Below are 20,011 nucleotides of genomic sequence, written 5' to 3'. Positions count from 1 at the left end.
TTTTGTATACATGCCACATTTTTGTTATCTGTTCATGTGTTGATGGACATCTAGGTTGGTTCCATTTCTTTGGCATTGTAAATAGAACAGCAATAAACATGCTTGTACACATATTTTTGGTAGAATATGGAGTTCTTTGGGTATGTGTCCAAGAGTAGTATAGATCATATGGTAGTTATAGTTTTAATTTTTGAGCAATCTCTAAACATATGTCTATAATGGATATATTAATTTGCACTCTAACTAGCAACTAATAAGGGTTCCTCCCCCAGCCTCCTGCATCCTCTCCAACACTTGTCAAATTTCTTTTTCTTTTTTTCTTCCTTCCTTTCTTTCTTTCTTTCTTTCTTTCTTTCTTTCTTTCTTTCTTTCTTTCTTTCTTTCTTTCTTTCTCCTTTTCTTCCTTTCTTTCTTCCTTCCTTCCTTCCTTCCTTCCTTTCTTTCTTTTTGAGACAAGATTTCTTTTATGAGGGATAGTAGCTATTTATCTGTGGTGTTAGGATAAGATTTATCATATAGCAAGGAGTTATGCTGGTGTGGTAAAATGGTGGGAGGAGATTATCTTATAAGATCCATGACATCACTAGCTCCAGGAAGTGTAGCTATGTTTTTAGTACTAGGTTTCATGACTTTCCTCCTGTTGACCGACCTTAAGTCTAATTAGATACATTTTTGTCAACGACAAAGTCAACGACACTTGAGTGTCACTTACTGTCCCCTTACAAATATCTTGCCATGCTGGTCCTTGAAGTTTATAGGTGTTGTAGCTGGGTAGGATAATTAATTGATTCCATGCCTTGGCAGCTTGCCAACAAGCCGAAACCAAGTAAATGCACATCAAAAAACCTAAATTATAGACCAATATCCCCGATGAAGAAAGATGCAAAAATCTTTAATAATATACTAGAATTCAGAATATAGACAGATACGTTCATTACAAGAATATCATTCATGATTTTCAAGTTGGCTTTATCTGGGAAATGCAGACTTAGTTCAATATATATGTCAATAAACATAATAAATAACATTGACATAATTGAAGACAAAAATCACATGACCATCTCAGTAGATTCAGCAAAAGCCTCTGAGAAATTCCCACGTGCTTTCATGATCAAAGGCCTGGAGGCAGTAGGACTGGAGGGAACATACTGAGACACAGCAAAGGTTATGCATGACTGATCAGTCAACATCATCCTACATGGAGGAAAACTTGAGGCAACTACTGAAATCAGGAATGAGATGGGGCCTGGCTGCCCACTGTCCCCACTCCTTTCAGTATAGTGCAGGAAGCATTAGCTAGAGCAATATGGCAGGAGAAGGGAAGTGAAGGGATCCAAATGGGAAAAGAAGTGTTTGCAGATGATATGCTAGTACACATCAGAGAGACCAAAAGCTCCACCAGAAACCTTCTAGAACCAATCAACAATTTTAGCAAAGTGACAGGGTGTAAAATCAACGCTCAAATCAGTAGCCTTTCTGTAGATGAACAACAAACACTAAGAAAGAGATAATTGCCACAGTCCCAATTACAGCAGCAGAGAAAATAAGGGAGCTTGAAATAAACCCAAGAAGGAGGCCTGTGCACTCATCGTTAATTGTACAGCTGGTAGGTCCAATTCACTGTTTTCAGAACTGGGGAATAAAAAGATTTTGGAGGGATTAGAAGTTCCTGGCTTATCACTGGATGGTTCCTGTGACAACTGATAGGGTTGGTAGGGTTATAACTGGAAAGGTGAAAGGGATCCAGGAAGCCAGGTTATCTTTATTGCATAAGCAGTTTTGCTTGAGATTCTCAGGGCAATGTCTGGGGACGGGAACAAAGTCCTAAGAAACTGAGGTCAAGTACAGTCACCTTAGGCCGGGTCATTGCTATGCTGTTATAAAATATCTGTACAGAAAGAGAAAATTAACCTCAAGTTGGTGAACGCCACTCCAAATGTTTGTTTCACCCCTGTTCTTCCTTCTCAGCTGGCAGAGGCTTCCACCAGACTCCAGGAGGATGGCTCTGCTCCTGTTCCTGTCTCCATGATTTCCCTGTCTTTTAAAAACATTTTATTTTAGATTTAACTTATTATTTATGTGTGTAAATAAGTTATGAATTCATGTATGTCCATGCCACCACATGCATGCCTAATTCCCAGGGAAGCCAGAAGAGGTGGGATCCCCTGGAACTGGAGTTACATATGGTCATAACCCACCTTATATGGGTGGTGGTGATTGAACTTAAGTCCTCTGAAAGAGCAGTGGATACTCTTTTTTTTTTTTTTTTAAAGACTTTATTTGTGTATGTAAGTGCACTGTTGCTGTCTTCAGACACACCAGAAGAGAGCATCAGCTTTCATTACAGATGGTTGTGAGCCACCATATGGTTGCTGGGACTTGAACTCAGGACCTCTGGAAGAGCAGTCGGTGCTCTTAACCACTGAGCTATCTCTCCAGCCCCAGTAAATACTCTTAAGTGCAAAATCAGCTCTCCAACCCCATCCTCCAGGTTTCTTGCCTGGCTCTTGGGTTCTCTTGAAACAAATTTTTATGCTGCAGCTTAGCATGGCACTGAACTCATTATGTAGCTCAGACTGGCCTTTAACTTGCAGCAATCGGACTTCAGCCTCATGATACAGCAAGAAACGTTCCTTGTTTAGATAGAATCTCCTTGTGTATGTCTGCCTGACCCAGGACTCATTATATAAATCAGGCTGGCCTTGAATTTCCAGAGATCCATCTGCCTCTGCTTCCTGAGTGCTGGAATTAAACGTGCGTGCCACCACATCTGGAGGAATATTTTTAATGTGTAAATGAATAAAAATTGGTTTGTAAGTTTTGTGGTGGTTGTTGTTTTTGTTTTTCAAGACAGGGTTTCTCTGTTTAATAGCCTGGGCTGTCCTGAACTCACTTTGGCCTCGAATTCACAGAGATCTGCCGCTATCTCTGAAGTGCTGGGATTAAAGAGGTGACCCTAGCCCACCTCCGCAGTTTCTTATGTGAGAAAAAGGACTTGCCAGGGTCGAGTGGTAGGGTAGTAGGGTTGTGGGGTAGCAGTGGTGGTGCATGCCTTTATTCCCAGCACTTGGGAAACGGAGGCAGCTTGGTCCACACAGCGAGTTCAAGGGCAGCCAGGGCTACAAGGAGAAACCCTGTCTCAAAAGAAACAAAAACAAAAATAAAACAAAAAAACTAAAACAAACAAACAAACAAAAAAAAAAACCCAGTCTTTAATCAATAAGAACTTAGTGATTGATGGACAAAAGATACTTCTCACTGTGAATTTGTTTTTGCTTTTTGAGACAAGGTCTCACTGTGTAGTCCAAGTTAAGCCTTAAATTTAAGTTTCTTCTCTCGCAACATCCCAAGTACTAGGATCACAGGCGTCTTCCATGTGTACAAAATATTTGACATAGGGCCAGGTGTGGTGGCGCATGCCTTTAATTCCAGCACTCCTGAGACAGAGGCAGGTAGATTTCTGTGAGTTTGAGGCCAGCCTGGTCTATAGAGGGAGTTCTGGGACAGCCAAGATTTACAGACAGACTCTGTCTTGGAAAACCAAAAATTTTCCTAATCTGTAACTTTCCACTTTCCTTGGCTATGCAAGAGCTTTCAGTCAATGTGCGTGAATAGACAATGCTGAATCTCTTTTGGTTTTGTTATTTTTGGTCTTTTGAGACAAGGCTGCTCTATTATGCAGGCCAAGCTGGCCTCAGACTCATGTAGCTCTCCCTGCCTCTGGCTCCCAGTGCTGCCATTACAGATATGAGATACTACACCCAGCAGTGATGAATCTTATAATGACTTTTCCCCAGTTAAAATATGTAAAGCTATCTCAATATTTTCATCTAGATTTTTGTTTTTTGTTTTTTGTTTTATTTTAAGACATGGTCACACCCTGTACCCCTGGCTGGCCTCGAACCCACAGACATTCCCCTTGCCTCTGCTTCCTGGCACTTTTTGTTGCATTTTTCACTTCCTGGATAGCTTAACATGCAGTCCTATTTACCATGGGTTCACTCCTTCTCGTGCACGTGCGCCTCCACCCAGAGATCAGGCGGTTGAGGCAGGCAGAGCATTACCATATAACAGTAAACTATGAGGTTGAAGCAGGGGAGGTTCTTAAAGCCTACGTAAAGAACAAATATTTGGGTTTTTTTTGTTCTTTTGTTTTGTTTGGTTCGGTTTGGTTTTTTCGAGACAGGGTTTCTCTGTGTAGCCCTGGCTGTCCTGGAACTCACTCTGTAGACCAGGCTGGCCTCAAACTCAGAAATCCGCCTGCCTCTGCCTCTGCCTCCCAAGTGCTGGGACTAAAGGCGTGCGCCACCATGGCCCAGCCAAATGTTTGGTTTTTGACACAGTGCCTCAGTCATGCTAGGCAAGCACTCTACAGCTAACTATATTCCCTGTGCTTGAATTTTGGAGACAGAGGCTCACTCTTGACCTCTCAAGGAGGAAGGAAGTTAGGTCACTGGGAACAGTGTTGTTCTTGAAAGATATTGAACCATGGCCTCTTTCTCTTTTATTTTCTGGTCCCGTGTCATGAGCGGCTTTGCCCCAGCATCTTCCTCACATCTGTGCACACACTCTGTGACATCCTGCCTTGTCACAGTTCGAGAAAAAGCAGAATCAAGTGAGTGACCACGGACTGAGACCTTGGAAACTGTGAACCGAGACTGCAGCTCCCATTTCTCTTCACGGTTTAAATGGTGGCGATTAAACCTATAGGGCCTCAGGCATGCCAGTCCACTGTTCTACCACCAAAGCACAACTCCATCCTATCTCTTCACTTTCTTAGCTGTCTCTCCAGGGGAGACCTACTGTCATACTGCCACAAGGTATAAAAATGTGTGTGCGTAGGCCCATGTGAAGACCCATGTGAAGGCAAGAGCCACAGGAGCAGGAATGCAAGCAGGCCCTCCTACCTGCACACGATGGCTGCCTTCTGCCTTCCGAACAACTTGCCTTCTGCCTCCTGGGAGCCTAGGCAACCCTGCCACCCCGTAACCCTCACTTTCAGAAAGTGTAGTAAATGTTTGCAGTTGTTTATGTTGGGACTACTTCTTACACAGCACTAGCTATCTGATAGACCTAGCAGTTCTGATCTTTCCATGGCAACCACAAGGCCTACAAACGATGGCAAGCTTGTTTGTTGCTTCTTTTCCAGCTCTTCACTCATCTTCCTTTTCACTAACTACTCTTTATCAGGAATAAAAGTACAGCAAGAAGGTAACCCTGTCTCTTCAAGAAAGAGGCTAATGTTTCTTCTGTGAGAATGAGTCGGGAGAGACACTCGCTGTGCGAACCTGACAACCTAGTTCTCCCAGTGGAAGGAGGGCACCAACTCCTGAGAGGTGACCTCTGATCTCCATGTGTGCACATGGCAAGCACATACCTGCATCCTATACACATTTTAAAGAGTCCATTTGAGAACGGACTCTTCCTATTTCTGGTGTGTGAGGTGTGGCAAATGCCCTCTGGCCCCTGTCACCTCAGACCTTTCTGGTGTCAAGCATCTGTGAAAATGCTAGCATTGGCCAGGTGTGGTGGTGCATACTTTTAGTCCCAGCACTTGGGAAGCAGAGGCAAGAGGATCTTGTGAGTTCTAGGCCATCCTACTATACATAATGAGCTTCAGGATAGCCAGGACTACTTAGAGAGATCTTATCTTAAAAAAAAAAAATTGCTGGCATCATCTTCTATGGGTCTGTGGCTTTCCCGACTCCCCTCAAACATCAGCTTATAGATTTGCCCTGTGGCAAAGGCTGAATGTGTTGAGGAGTTGATAGCCCCAAGATCCATTCTAAGCCACCCATGTCTCTTGGGAACTAGAATTGTCTAACCCTCAGCTCTCACCCTAGTCAAATAGGATAACTAACATGTATGAATTTTGCAGTGTCTCAGAAATCCCTTCCGGGGCTGAAACCCACTCCTCTGGGCAGCGCTCTCTTTCCTGTCTTACTTCTTCATCCCTCAAGATGGGTGCTTCCCCTGGCAAACATACCACATACCCATTTTACCTGTCTGTGCTTGAGCCTCATCTTAGTTAGGGTCAACTTCTAGGGGACCACACAGAGACTAGATGCATCCACAAAAGCCTGATAGAATACCTTCTGATTTTCTCCTTTGAATCTACTGAGATGATCAGTTCTTGCCTCTTTACTCTGAAGCTGTGAAAGTCCCATTGGTGCTTCAAGACAGGAAAACAGCATCCTCGTCATCCTGGAATAAATAGTACCGGGTGGTCCTTCTGTCTGTCATGCCTCAAGGGAGTCTGCCCCACTGCCACAAGTTATGTATTCCTGTTTCCCACATTGGGGGAAATCACAAGGTCAGCACATCCGGAGTACAATAGTTCATGGCTTCCGGACCACCGCATCCAGGCTCCGCCCCTCGGAAAGCATAATTAATGCTGTTCCATAATTGTCAAATTATGGAAAATTTACGAGTGAAGCAGAGCCACCACTTTCTTTCCCACTGTCCTTTCTAGTTTGGTGACAGATCTGCTGGAAATGACTAGGTCTTGTTTCTTAGTTGTGACACGGCAGAAGGTTCTTGTTGCTCTGTGATTATGAGAGTTGCTCATGCACTCTTGGCTTGGTGAAGTGTTTAGTGGCTAGAATTTTTAATTTATATTCAGTGTCAGTATCAAATAAGTATTTTTGTTTGTTTCCTCTTGAACAACTTTTAGTAGTTGGTATTTTTCAGTATCTTTTTCAGTTAAGTTTTCAAATGATTGGTCTGATGTACATAGTTCAGCTAGGGAACAAAGAAAATTGATGAGGGGCTGGAGAGATGGCTCAGCTGCTTAAGAGCACTGACTCTTCTTCCTGATGTCCTGAGTTCAATTCCCGGCAACCACATGGTGGCTCACAACCATCTGTAATGGGATCTGATGCCCTCTTCTGGTGTGACTGAAGACAGCTACAGTATACTCATATACATAAAATAAATAAATTTTTTTTTTTTTTTTGGTTTGTTAGAGACAGAGTTTCTCTGTGTAGCCCTAGCTGTCCTGGAACTCACTCTGTAGACCAGGCTGGCCTCGAACTCAGAAATCCACCTGCCTCTGCCTCCCAAGTGCTGGGATTAAAGGCGTGTGCCACCAACGCCCAGCAAAATAAATAAAATCTTTAAAAAAATTCTTTAAAAAAAAAGAAAATTGATGAACTACAGCTTCAAAAAGACATGGAAAGAGGCCATTTGTTTCTCAAATACCCCATTCCATCCCTCTGACACTTAGTGTAATCCTAAGAATCTAACTGAGGCTGAGGGGTTCAGTGATACGGCACTTGCCTACCATGTGAGGCCAAGTTGGATCCCTTGTACCACTCAGGGAAGCAGGAATGACAATTATCAAGTAACAGGTACTTTTTGAATGAACAAGAGCTCAAAAAGCCAGGAAAAACAAAGGCGGTTTCAGTTGAAGGTGAGCCCAGCATGGAGAAGACAGTGACTTCCTGAGCTAGGCAAGGAGACAAGGCAGGAGGCTGACCTAACAGTGATGGAGACCTTGAGGCCAGCATTCAAGGATGTACAACTATACCACAGAGCCACCTGGGCTTCAGCTCTTGGCTAAATGCTTCATCTTCAGGAATTGCCCTGGAAAAAGTTGGAAAATCAAAGCTGGCTTCCAGTGGTGATCCCAACATGGATAAGAGAGAGGGAGACACACAAAATGGCTTTTCTTTTTAAGTTTAATTAATTTATTTGAGACAGAGTCACACCATATAGCTGACCTAAAACTCACTGTGTAGACTAGACTAGCTTTGAACTAACAAAGATCTGCCTGCCCCGCCTCCCAAACTAGCCCTTGGTGTTTTCTCTCTCCTTCCTTCCTTCCTTCCTTCCTTCCTTCCTCCTTCATGAAACAGGGTTTCTCTGTGTAGCCCTGGCTGTCCTGGAACTTGCTCTGTATACCAGGCTGGCCTCAAACTCAGATCCACCTGCCTCTTCCTCCTGAGTGCTAGGAATAAATGTGTATACCACCACCACCTGGCTTCTTGTTTTTCTTAAAAAAAAAAAAATAGAATTTTAGAAAAAAGAATCGTGTGTGTTTGTGTGTGTGTTTGTAAAACAGCTTCTATGGAAGTCACAGGACAAATTTCAGGAGTTGGTTCTTCTCTGACACTGGGAGCTACTGCAAGCATGTGGAGGTCAGAGGACAACTTGTGGAAGTAGGTCTCTCGTCTAATGTATTGTTCATAGGGTCCTCTGGCTTGGCAGAAAGAGCCTTTCCCCTCTGAGCCATCTCCCCTGCCCAAGCTCGCTGTTCTTACACCCTCTATAAACCACTTTAAAAGACAGTTTGAGTACTCACTTCAGCACACACATACTAACATTCAAACAATACAAAGAAACTTAACATGCCCTCCCCGACAACACAGAACACACAACCGGTGGCGAAGTGTTGACCTCGTAAGCATGAGGACCAGAGTTCAACCCCTAGAATCCACATAAAAAAAAAACCCCGCATGTGATGGCATTCGCCTGTGATCCCAGTCCTGCGGGGGTAGAGCAAGGAGCTTTGAAGCTCAGGGATCCGCCGGCCTAATTAGCCCCGTGTCCTAGACGCATGCACGCACACCACACTTTGAAGTCAGGAGAAGTTAAGATGAGGTGATACTGGGCTGGACGAAGGGAGCAGAGACTGAGTACGCCCTTGAATTTAAAATGCAGAGGGTTCAGTGTGGTGGTGTGTGGCTTTAATCTTAACACTTGGGAAGGAAGCAGAAGCAGGTGGATCACTGGGAGTTCAAGAGTAACCTTGTCTCCTATTCTATATATCAAATTCCAGACCAGGCAAGTCTGCATAGTGAGAAACTGTCTTCTAAAGGGTGGGAAAAAAAAAATCAAGAGGTTTGAGAAATCCAAGGGTTTGCAGCAGTTCGACCTTGAAACAGTGACTCCCAGACTCTTGGACTGTGGGAAAGAGTCTCTGATTCTAAGTAGTTTTGAATTCCTGTGGGTTAACCTCAGGGATGTGGCCATCAGAGAGGATGGGAATGTCAAAGTTTTATTTTCAAGGCCTCTTCCTCAACAGGGCTTAGCATTTGCACTATATCTGATTCGTCTACTGTGCACAAGGATGGGAGTCATGATACTGGATAAGAAGCCAAAAAACCCACAATCCTGCTAAACCCAGTGTGTGCCTGGTGGTCCCAGTACTCAGTGCGCTTGGGAAGGAAGCGATAGTTCTAAGGCCATCCTGGTTTACATCCATTTCAAAGTGATATAAAACCAAAGCAAGACCAAGACAGTGAAAAGTAGCTGCCCTGGTCACTCACTGGTAATGGTGGTGTTTTAGACTGTGGAGCATGACCCTGTGCAGAATGGACTGAGGAACAAGGAGACTGATCCTCAATCCCAGACTGTGCTCCCCAGAGCACCAACATTGCCATCACCTAAAGCTGGGAGGAAGGAAGCATTCCAAACTAACCTCAGTTCAGCTGAATCAGAACCTAACTTAGACATACTTCAGACCTGTGGCAGAGGGCCCAGACCAAGGCTTTCCTATCCAGTCACCTGCTGAGCCAGAGGGCCCAGACCAAGGCTTTCCAATCCAGTCACCAGCTGGGCCAGAGGGCCCAGACCAAGGCTTTCCAATCCAGTCACCAGCTGAGCCAGAGGGCCCAGACCAAGGCTTTCCTATCCAGTCACCAGCTGAGCTAGAAAGTACAGAGATGAGCAAGGAGCCTGTGTATAGAGCCTGGGGAATGTCAGAAGGGATGCTCCTCAGCCTTCTGGACACAGGGCACTTCACTTCAGTCAGAGGCCATGCCAGCCAGGGCTTTGCATTCTTTTCAAGAGGAGCAGCAAGTACAGATTGCTGTGTGGAATCTTCAGACTTCTAAATGCTGGCAACCAATGTTAAAACTTATGTTTAGCCAGGAGGTGGTGGTGCACGCCTTTAATCACAGCACTTGGGAGGCAGAGGCAGGCGGATTTCTGAGTTTGAGGTCAGCCTGGTCTACAGAGTGAGTTCCAGGACAGCTGGGGCTATACAGAGAAACCCTGTCTGGAAAAACCAAACAAACAAACAAAAAACAAAACAAAACCTTATGTTTAATTTTGAGAAATTATGAAGAGAGAAACACAAAGGAAGGCCTAAATATAAGATTCTGATAGGCCAGTGAAAGGATTCAGTGGGCAAAGACACCTGCCACCAAGACAGACCTCATTTGAGTTTGATCCCTGGGGTCCACAGGGCAGAAGTGTATCAAAGGGCACTGTCAGGAGGGTGAAAAGCCAGCTCCCAGGATGGGAGATAATACTTGCAAAGTGTGTGTTTGATAAGGGTTAAGATTAAGTGCTAAAAGAATGGGCCAAACCCACAATAACAATAAGCATCTTCTTTGTGATTTTGGTCAAGACTGCAAACTCTGGCAGTTCCTCCAAAGACTGGAAAGAGCATGCTCCGAGGGCTGGGCTGGGGAAGGATAGCCTGTTAGTGGGAAGCTTCCATTTTGTAAAATGAAGGTTTTAGCCATCTGCTACCTAACAGTGTGAACACTACTGTACACTCAAAAATTAGAAAAGTGGGTTGAGGAGGAAGAGAAAAGGATGTATGGAGGGGGGCTTAGAGTCGGGATGCTTTTCAGATAAATCACACTGTGGACCAGACCTGTAGCCTCTGTCGAATTAGGATGTGTGAGGGGAGAGCTGAGTTGGAATCGAGTACTGTGCTTGCTTCCTCCACTAAGCGGGTGGCCTTCCTCAGCTTTCCCCTGCCCCATCCCCAAGTGCTTCAGCTTTCAATCATATACGCGCATGAGCACTTCAGCGGAGGGCAATGCAGTTTAGCTCTCAGCCTCTGCAGTAGAGGAAGGTGTGCTGGAAAGTCAGTTCAGTATGGACCGTGAGATTCCCCGGCACTCTTTCACACAGGTACATTGCCACCGAAAGGATAAATCCCGAGCAGTCTGATCCACGTCCTCGGCTGCTTTGTTCCACGGAACCCTCCTGACTCTGTTGAATTGGAACCCTTGAGACTGTGAACAGAAATAAATCTTCTTTAAGTGGCACAATTGTGTGCACGTCCAATCCAATCTCACGCACACACTTACTTTCACGCTTCCTATATATACCCACATTCAAATACTGGCACAACTGTATATACACTCACATTCTCGCCCACATGCACACATTCTCTCTTACACACACTCATGTACGACATATTTTCATATGCTCACACACACAAGAATGTGTCTTTTTAGAGGCTATTTAGAGGCTGGTGGTGTAGCTCAGTGATAGAGTACTCAAATCTTCTCCAGTAACCTTCTATGAGTGTTGGGCTCAGGTGCACCAGGCATTAGTCGTGTGTGTGGTGTGTGTGTGTGTGTGTGTGTGTGTGTGTGAGAGAGAGAGAGAGAGAGAGAGAGAGAGAGAGACAGAGACAGAGACAGAGACAGAGAGAGAGACAGGGAAAGAGAGAGAGAGAGAGAGAGAGAGAGAGAGAGAGAGAGAGAGGGAGAGAGAGAGAGAGAGAGAGAGACAAGATCTTACTATATAGACCAAGCTAGCCTGGAACTCACGGAGATGAGTGTTTTTTTGGGAGGATGGTGAGGGTAGGTGGGGAAAGGTGGGAGGGTGCATTAAGACAGGATTTTACAATCTAGCTTTGGTTGGCCTGGAGCTCCCCACATCCCACCTCCTACCCATGGAGATGGGAGGTGAGGTGTTGGGGGGGGGGCGTTCTCTGTGTGGCCCTGGCTGTCCCAGAACTTGCTCTGTAGATTAGGTTGGCTTCAAACTCAGAGATTTGTCTGTCTCTGCCTCCCCAGTGCCTGAATTAAAGGTGTGTGTCACCAGGCCCAACTTTGGTTCCTATACTTTACAATCAGTCTTCGTCATGACAAAAACTGGGAATTAACAAAAACATAGGTTCTTAATGATCTATGTAATTTAAAAATCTGTATTTAAAATTTTCTACTGTGGGTTTGTTTGTTGTATGTTAAGTAAGCTGCTAGGATGAGTGTTTTTTTTTAAATTTTCTGCTTTAATAAATGAAATAGACCCTGGTACGGTGGCACATACCTTTAATCCCAGTACTCGGGGAGCAGAGGCAGGTGGGTTTCTATGAGTTTGAGGTCAGTCCGGTCTAGGTAACAAGTTGTAGGATATCCTGGGCTACGTAATAAGAACTTGTCTCAAAATACATTAAAAAACAAGTAGAGAGCTCAGGGTATGACTTGGTGGTAGGGCACTTGCCTTTCACTCACAGGACCTTGGGTTCAGTGCCTAGTTAAGGAGAGGTGGCAGCATGGGAACAAAGGAGGCAGTTAGCAGCTAGGGGATGATGCTTTGAAATGTCAGAGAGTCCTGTCTGAGACCCCACAGGCTGGAAAAACATCAGTGAGGCACCTTAGCAGGTGGAGCGGGAACATTGGGAAAGGAATCAATCCGCTTCCACAGCAGACTCTCTCCAGCGGCTGGCAGCATTGTCTGGCGTGGAGTTCCACTCTCCATATGCTGGATTCAGATTCTGGAATAAGCCCATCATTAAAAGAAAATCAGGCTTCAGGCAAATGAAGATATTTACAGAGCCCATCTGGCCCGCCAGTCCCAGGCTAAATTCCTAAGCAAACTTTCCCCAACTCAAGAGGAGCCACATCTTATATAGTTCAGAATATTGTGTTGAAATCTCATCACGGCCTGGCATAATGGTGCAGGTCCAGATTCCTAGTACTTGGGAGGCAGAGACAGGAGAGCCAGCATGGCCTACATGACCATTTTAGGGTTCCAGACGAGTTATGGTTACAGAGTCTCAAAACAACTCTCCTCAAATAAAACAAAACCAAAAGTATCTACCGCAGAGCCAGCTGTGTTGACTCATGGCTCAAATCTTAGCACCGGAAGACCAAGCCAGGGGACCAAGACGTCAAGTCTGAGCCAGGCCCGATGGCATACACCTTTAATCCCAGCCCCCAGGAGCCAGAGGCAAGCTGATCTGATGAGTTCCAGGCTAGCCAGGACTATACAGTAAGTTCCAGAAATCCTGTCTCAATAATCCATAAATAATTAGGTAAGCAAATGAGCACTCAGGGCTGGCCAGGCATGCTGGTGTATGCCTTTAACTCCAACACTCAGGAGACAAGAGATCGATGAGGTCTACACAGCAAGGTCAAGGCAATCCTGGGTTTCAAAGCAAGACCCTATCTTAAAAAATAAAAATTCAAACTGAATCATACTGAACACATACAAGCCATCACAGGGCAGCCCACCAGTAGAGTACTTGCCTTGAACAACCAAAACAGAGCAAAGGCAACAGCGGCTAACCCCATCGTGCATAAGAACATAGGGTTGTCAGGCTCAGCAAATAAAGAATGGAAAGTTTTAATCTGGGCTGGGTGAAGGTGGCACATGTGTTTAATCCCAGTACTCAGGAGGCAGAAGCAGACAGATCTCTGTGAGTTTAAGGACAACCTGGTCTGTAGAGTGAGTGAGTTCCATGACAGCCAGGGCACACAGAGAAACCCTGTTTCCAAAAACCAATAGATTAGGGGGCTGGAGAGATGGCTCAACAGGTAAGAGCACTGACTGCTGTTCTGAAGGTCCTGAGTTCGGATCCCAGCAACCACATGGTGGCTCACAACCACCCGTAATGAGATCTGACGCCCTCCTCTGGTGCGTCTGAAGACAGCTACAGTATACTACAGCGGAGCAAGCGGGCCCATCATGAGTTCAATTCCCAACAGCCACATGATGGCTCATGGCCATCTGTACAGCTACAGTGTACTCATACACATAAAATAAATAATAAGAATAAACAAATCTTTAAAAAAAGATAGATAGAGGGCTGGAGAGATGGCTCAACGGTTAAAAGCACTGACTGCTCTTCTAAAGGTCCTGAGTTCAAATCCCAGCAACCACATGGTGGCTCACAACCATCTGTAATGAGATCTGACGTCCTCTTCTGGTGTGTCTGAAGACAGCTACAGTGTAATTACATATAATAAATAAATAAATCTTTAAAAAAAAAGATAGATAGATGGATAGATATTAAAAAATAAAATGTCAAAAATAAAATAAAATGTCAGTTTTAATTTGGGATAAGCTATATGTAAAGACACAGGAGTCCTAGCCAAGGATGTTTTTCTTTCAATCTTCTTGATTTTGATTTTTTTTTTTTCGTGAAGGGTTTCTCTGTGTGGCCTTGGCTGTCCTGAACTCAGTCTGTAGACCAGGCTGGCCTCGAACTCAGAAATCCACCTGTCTCTGCCTCCCAAGTGCTGGGATTAAAGGCGTGCACCACCACTGCCTGGCTAATCTTCTTGATTTTTAATAACATTCATTTGGTTGTTCTTGGGCCACACAAAAACAAGATATAATCCCTTTATAGAAGGCTTGTATAAGAAAATCTGTTGCGTGTAATACTCTTGAATGAGGACCAACTGAATATCCATTGACAACAGATGGGCAAATAAATAGTGATCTTTGTGTAATAGGACTTTGTGCAAGTCAAGAAGCCCAGACCACTTATAACTGAGAAACCAGACCAACTCCATCTTGGGTTCAGGCTCCATCTTAAAGAACCTGACCTAAGCTTAAACTCAAGTTAACCAACAAGCCCGCAGCTAGTACTAATCTCCAGGGCACTCCCTAACAACCACCAATCAAGAGGAAAGTAGAAATACAGTTATACCTAAAGATATTTATCTATAAAAGTTTATGGTTGAGGCTGGTAAGACGGCTCAGTGGGTTAAGAGCACTGTCTGCTCTTCCAAAGGTCCAGAGTTCAAATCCCAGCAACCACATGGTGGCTCACAACCACTCGTAATGAGACCTGACACCCTCTTCTGGTGCATCTAAAGACAGCTACCATGTACTTACATATAATAATAAATCTTAAAAAAAAAAAAAGAGTTTATGGTTTGGCTGCCAGCTCCAGCCAATCATTTTAAAGGGCAACAAATGCCATACTAGCCCCCAGTCGGATGTGTGACAAGCTGGATGCCCCCTTGTTTGTTTGCTTGCCTCTATAAATACTTGCATGAAACTGGGCTTGGGGCTTCACCCTCCCATCCTGCTGCATCAGTGATAACGGTGTAGCCCATGCTCGAGCTTGAATAAAGACCGAGTGCGATTACATCAGAATGGGCTCCTTTGTGGTCTTTTGGGGACTGAGAAATGGGCACAACAGTAACAATGGGGATAAGCTCAAACAAAATGCTGTGGAAGCCGTCAGACATAGAAGAGCATAGCCACATGACTCTGTCTAGATCAAGTACAATAGACGGACAGATCTAACAGTGACGGCCGAGTGACTCCCTGAGAGGTGGCTGGAGAGTATCTGGGGGAATGCTGAAGACTCAGTATTTTATAACCTCATCTGGTGGCATTTCAGAGATATGTATTATGACAAACTTCAGACAACTATTAGTCAGTGAACTTTACCTATGTATACCGAGGCTTATATTTTTTTAAGATTAAAAAAAGAAAAGCCTTTTTTATTATCCAGGCAGTGGTGATGTAAGCCATGAATCCCAGCACTTGGGAGATAGAGGCAGGTGGATTTCTGAGTTTGAGGCCAGCCTGATCTACAAAGTGAGTTCCAGAACAGCCAGGGCTACACAGAGAAAATCTGATTCAGAGAACCAAAATAAGAAAATAAACAAACTAATTAATTAATTAATAATAAAAAAAAAACCCACAGCCAGGCGGTGGTGGCGCATGCCTTTAATCCCAGCACTTGGGAGGCAGAGGCAGGTGGATTTCTGAGTTCGAGGCCAGTCTGGTCTACAGAGTGAGTTCCAGGACAGCCAAGGCTACACAGAGAAGCCCTGTCTCGGAAAAACAAAAAACAAAAACAAAAAAAAAACAAAAACAAAAAAACAAAAAACCCACAAACAGACCAAACCAAAGATAAACAAAAAACCCAAACAAAACAAACCCAGCAACAAAAACCCCAAAACAAAAATCTAAAACCCTTTTTATTTTTTTATATGTATGTGTTCATTTCTGAGTGTATACCAGATGAGTTTAGGTTCTCATGTACCTGAAGCCAGGAAAGGGTATCAAATCCCCTGGAGTTATAGGTGGTCACGAAGTGCCCTTTGTGGGTGCTAGGGTATGAACTTGGGTCTTCTGGAAGAGCCATCTCTCTAGCTTCCATATCTAAGTTTTAAAAAGGAGAGAAGATTTTTTAACTTATTTCAGACCACGGTAGGTATTGAATTCATGCCAGGTAATGAATCTGTTTTTGCATTTGACTACTCTTTACTCCCTCGGGACTGATCACTAACTTTTATAGTGTGTATTTGTGACAGTGTCCCTGTCAATCAGGGTAACAACTATCTGTGGCATTCCTTGTCTTCCTGGGGCCTTTCCTGTTTTCCCTCTATACCCTTTCCTACCTAGATCATCCCATTGAATCCTTGGGTAAAATCACACCTCACTGATAACTCCTGTGTGTATGACCCAGCCCAGACTCTCCTGTACCCCATCCCCCACCTCATGTCCACACAAATGAGCCTGCATGCAGAAACCCAGCAGTTGACTTGATGGTTCTTTAAGAATTTCACAGATGGAAGCCTCCTAGATTGTTCCCCATCCCATCTTCTCCTATCCCCGTTGTCTATGCTCCAAGACCCAAAGCTACCCATGCATCATGCTTCCTCCCTTCTCTTCAGTAGTCTAGAGTAGTTGGCATCTGTCTGTCTCCTCTCTGCACCGTCATTGGTCTTGGTCCAGGCCCAGTACCATATGCCACAGCAGACAGAGCAATTCTTTTTTTATTTTATTTTTTTTATTTATTACTAAGTACACAGCAGAAGAATGAGAAGAATGAGATCAGCAGATCTCATTACAGGTGGTTGTGAGCCACCATGTGGTTGCTAGGACTTGAACTCAGGACCTTTGGAAGAGCAGTAGGTGCTCTTACCCGCTGAGCCACCAGCCCAGAGCAATTCTTAAAATGTAATATGACCATGTTTATTTCTTTATCTTTTTAGATTTATTTACTTTTATGTGTATGAGTTTTTGCCTACATGTATGTATATGTTCCATGTGTGCCTGGTGCTCTCAGAGGCCAGAAGATGTCAAATCCCCTGGAACCAGAGTTACTGAGAACCAAATCCTGGTCCTTTGGAGAGCAGACAGTGATCTTCACCTAACTTCTGAGCCATTTCTCCAGCCACATGTTTGTTTCTCACATCATGTATCTTATAACCAGGATCCAGCCAAACAGGACACCCAGTGCTTTATCTATCTCAGTGAGAGCTCAGTGGGGCAGGTGAATAGCAAGTGTCATGAAGCGAGTGCCTGCCAGGCAGCATGTAACCAAGGAAGAATGGGGTCTAGCAATCTCAGTGGTAGATTGCTTAAATGTAGATGGTCTCAGGTCCCACGACTGTAAAAATGAACAAATATCCCCTCCCTCTCTCCCTTCCCCTCCCCCCCAAAAAAGAAAAAAAATGAACAAATATTTTTGTCCTCCATACAAATTTCTACTTCCTAGGGAACACATTTGATAGCTTCATCTATCTCCTCATTCTTAGAGGTGGACTGTACTACTTTACACAGATGTAGCTAAGGAGATTTTTTTTTCTAAGTTTGGATGTCATGCTTAATAATTTTTGCAGTATATGTGCAGAAGAATGCATGTAACTCTGTGGCATTATGAAATCTCACAGCGTCTAACCCTCAGATCATCACATCAAGCTCCTCAGAAGACCCCTGCTTCTGCTTAGTCATTGTCAACCACAGAACGACAACATCTGGAATTTTATACAGCTGATAGAATTTTCTTTTATCCTTCTCAAAGCTAAGTGTGTTAAAGGGGTTCTAAGCTCAAATAATTCCCCTTATCAAATAAAGCTAAGTTTCTCAACCTACATCTGGTTATCAAGTTTTGATTTAATGATTCATTATGTGTATTCAATGTACATGATACTGTATTACATTAGAAATTACTATTTGTTGTACACATTCCTCCAATACCTCCTACTGTTTCTCCCCCACTTCCCCTCAGACTAGTCCCCCTTGATAGCTTTATAAAATTTTTCTTTACTCCAGCAATGTAGACATTCCATGTTTTCCATCTAGCCTTCCTCCTTCTGGGCTTTGGTGTGGTTAATTTTACTTATCAACTTGACTACGACAAGAGATGGGCGGATAGCGTTAAAACCCTATTTCTGGGCGCGGCTAAGTCTGTGAAGTTGTTTGCAGAGGAGATTAGCATTTGAATCAGTAGACGCAGGAAAGAAACCTGACCTCTGTCAAGTGGGCTGGCACCATCTGTGGAACGTACAGGTAGAATGGGAAGTCGAGGGAAAGCAGCTTGCATGCCAGCACATCATGGGACATTCTGGTGTTGTAACTGAGTGAGTAAATTCACTTAACAAATTCCCTTTTAGATGTCTGTATCTCTCTGTGTCTTGATGATTCTGTTTCTTTGGAGAACTTGTCCACCTAGTTTTCCAGTTAGTTCTTTATGAGCCAAAGAGGCAGGCCCCTGTTCTCCCTCCCCTTCAAAACTCACCTTCATGGTTTGGTCAATTGCCAGCTCAAGTGCTGGTACACGGGAGTACTGTCTGTGTGGTGGGCTCTGTTTGAAGAACTGGCATACAGAACTGTATAAATCAAGATATCTGCCCTGGAGGACTGACATCTTCTGGGAGGGAGACAAAGAAAACCACGTGCATCACTCAGTCGGATTTCATTCTAGATGCTAAGAAGTGTAGAGAGAATTCACTTACATCAACCCAAGGAGTTGGAACATTTCCAAGAGAAGCCTAAAGTGAGATGTAATGAAAGAGAATGTTCCAGAGGCATGGGGTCATCAGGATGGCTTAGGGCAAAAGAGTCCTTTGACCTATATAAGTAAGCCCATAATATGTGCCTCCCACACAGAAATTTTTAAAAATTAAAAAGAGGGGAGTTCAAGTGGGTCAGACAGCAAAACCAATAACAAAACCCCACACTTTATCTATCTATCTATCTATCTATCTATCTATCTATCTATCTATCTATCTATCTTCTATCCATCTATCTCTATCTTCCTTTCTTCCTTCCCCCCTCTCTTCTTTTCTATCCATCTGTCTGTGTGAAACAAAGTCTATGTAGCCCTGTTTGTTCCAGAACTACTATGTGGACCAGACTGGTCTCAAACTCATCGAGATCTATTTTCCTCTGCCTCTTGAATGCTGGGATTAAAAGACTGCACCACCATGCTTGGTTAAAAAGGGCTTTGAAGCCAGGACCCAGAGGTACTTTCTTTGCTCCCATCACTGGTGTTAGACAAGGGCCAGACGAATACAAGACTAGGGAAGAAATCTGTAGAAACACTGTAAAGTAGGCGAAGCCGCAGGAAATGCAGCTGCAAAGCCAAATGAGGACGAGCTTCCTGACAGGCATCCGCTGTGCCAAATGCCTCCAGAAAGTTCCAGTAAAGATCCCCAGATTGTGTAATTTGGAGAACATGGCTAATTTGCTTGGGCAGTTTCAGAGGAGAACCAGGGACAGGAGCCAGATTGCCAGTGGGTAATGAGAGGAGGGAAGTGGGCAAGATGGTGCTTTCTAGAAGCTGGGGTGAGTAAGGAACTGGAGAGCCCAAATTTTATAAAGAAAGGTGGTCAGTCTTGACATGCAGAGGGTGCCAGAAGGATGGTGGTCTCTGAGAGCCTTCCATGGCCAGCTGGTTAAAGGGACTTTCAGGAGAAAGTGTGTTTGTGGGTGAGAGTGTGTGTATTCAGGTGATGGGGCGTATCTCTTATGATCGATCTATCATCAGAAGGCAAGAAGCACTGGTTCTTGCCAGGGGTAGGAATAAGGAAAAATGCTTAGGTAAGGAGCTGGAAGTCATTTGCAGATGAAAAGGGTCTTTTGTGAAGAACCAACAATGGAGCAAGGATTGGGGAACCTGTGAACCTTTTGTGCTATTGCTCAGGTCTTTGTGGCTGATTCTGAGCCACTTTGGGAATCAGGAGGAAGGAGAGAAGGTACGGAGGAGATTAAAGGGCAGTGGACTATGTTTTGAGCTCTCTGACACAAATCCTGTTCCCATTAGTGTGTGCTAATGTGTGGAAGG

General features: G+C 44.2%; 1 long non-coding RNA gene across 1 annotated transcript in view; it reads left to right on the top strand.

Annotated features, from left to right (window-relative positions):
- The window catches only part of LOC116092370, a 23,943-nt gene extending 6,127 nt beyond the window's left edge, over positions 1–17,816 (top strand). The window contains exon 2 of the long non-coding RNA XR_004119223.1: positions 17,565–17,816. This is a non-coding gene — a long non-coding RNA (uncharacterized LOC116092370). The remainder of the gene's footprint in view (positions 1–17,564) is intronic.
- The last annotated feature ends 2,195 nt before the right edge of the window (positions 17,817–20,011 follow it).

The sequence above is a fragment of the Mastomys coucha genome, unplaced genomic scaffold, assembly GCF_008632895.1.
Source record: "Mastomys coucha isolate ucsf_1 unplaced genomic scaffold, UCSF_Mcou_1 pScaffold15, whole genome shotgun sequence".
Taxonomy (NCBI): domain Eukaryota; kingdom Metazoa; phylum Chordata; class Mammalia; order Rodentia; family Muridae; genus Mastomys; species Mastomys coucha.
This window is presented reverse-complemented; position numbering and strand designations above follow the sequence as displayed.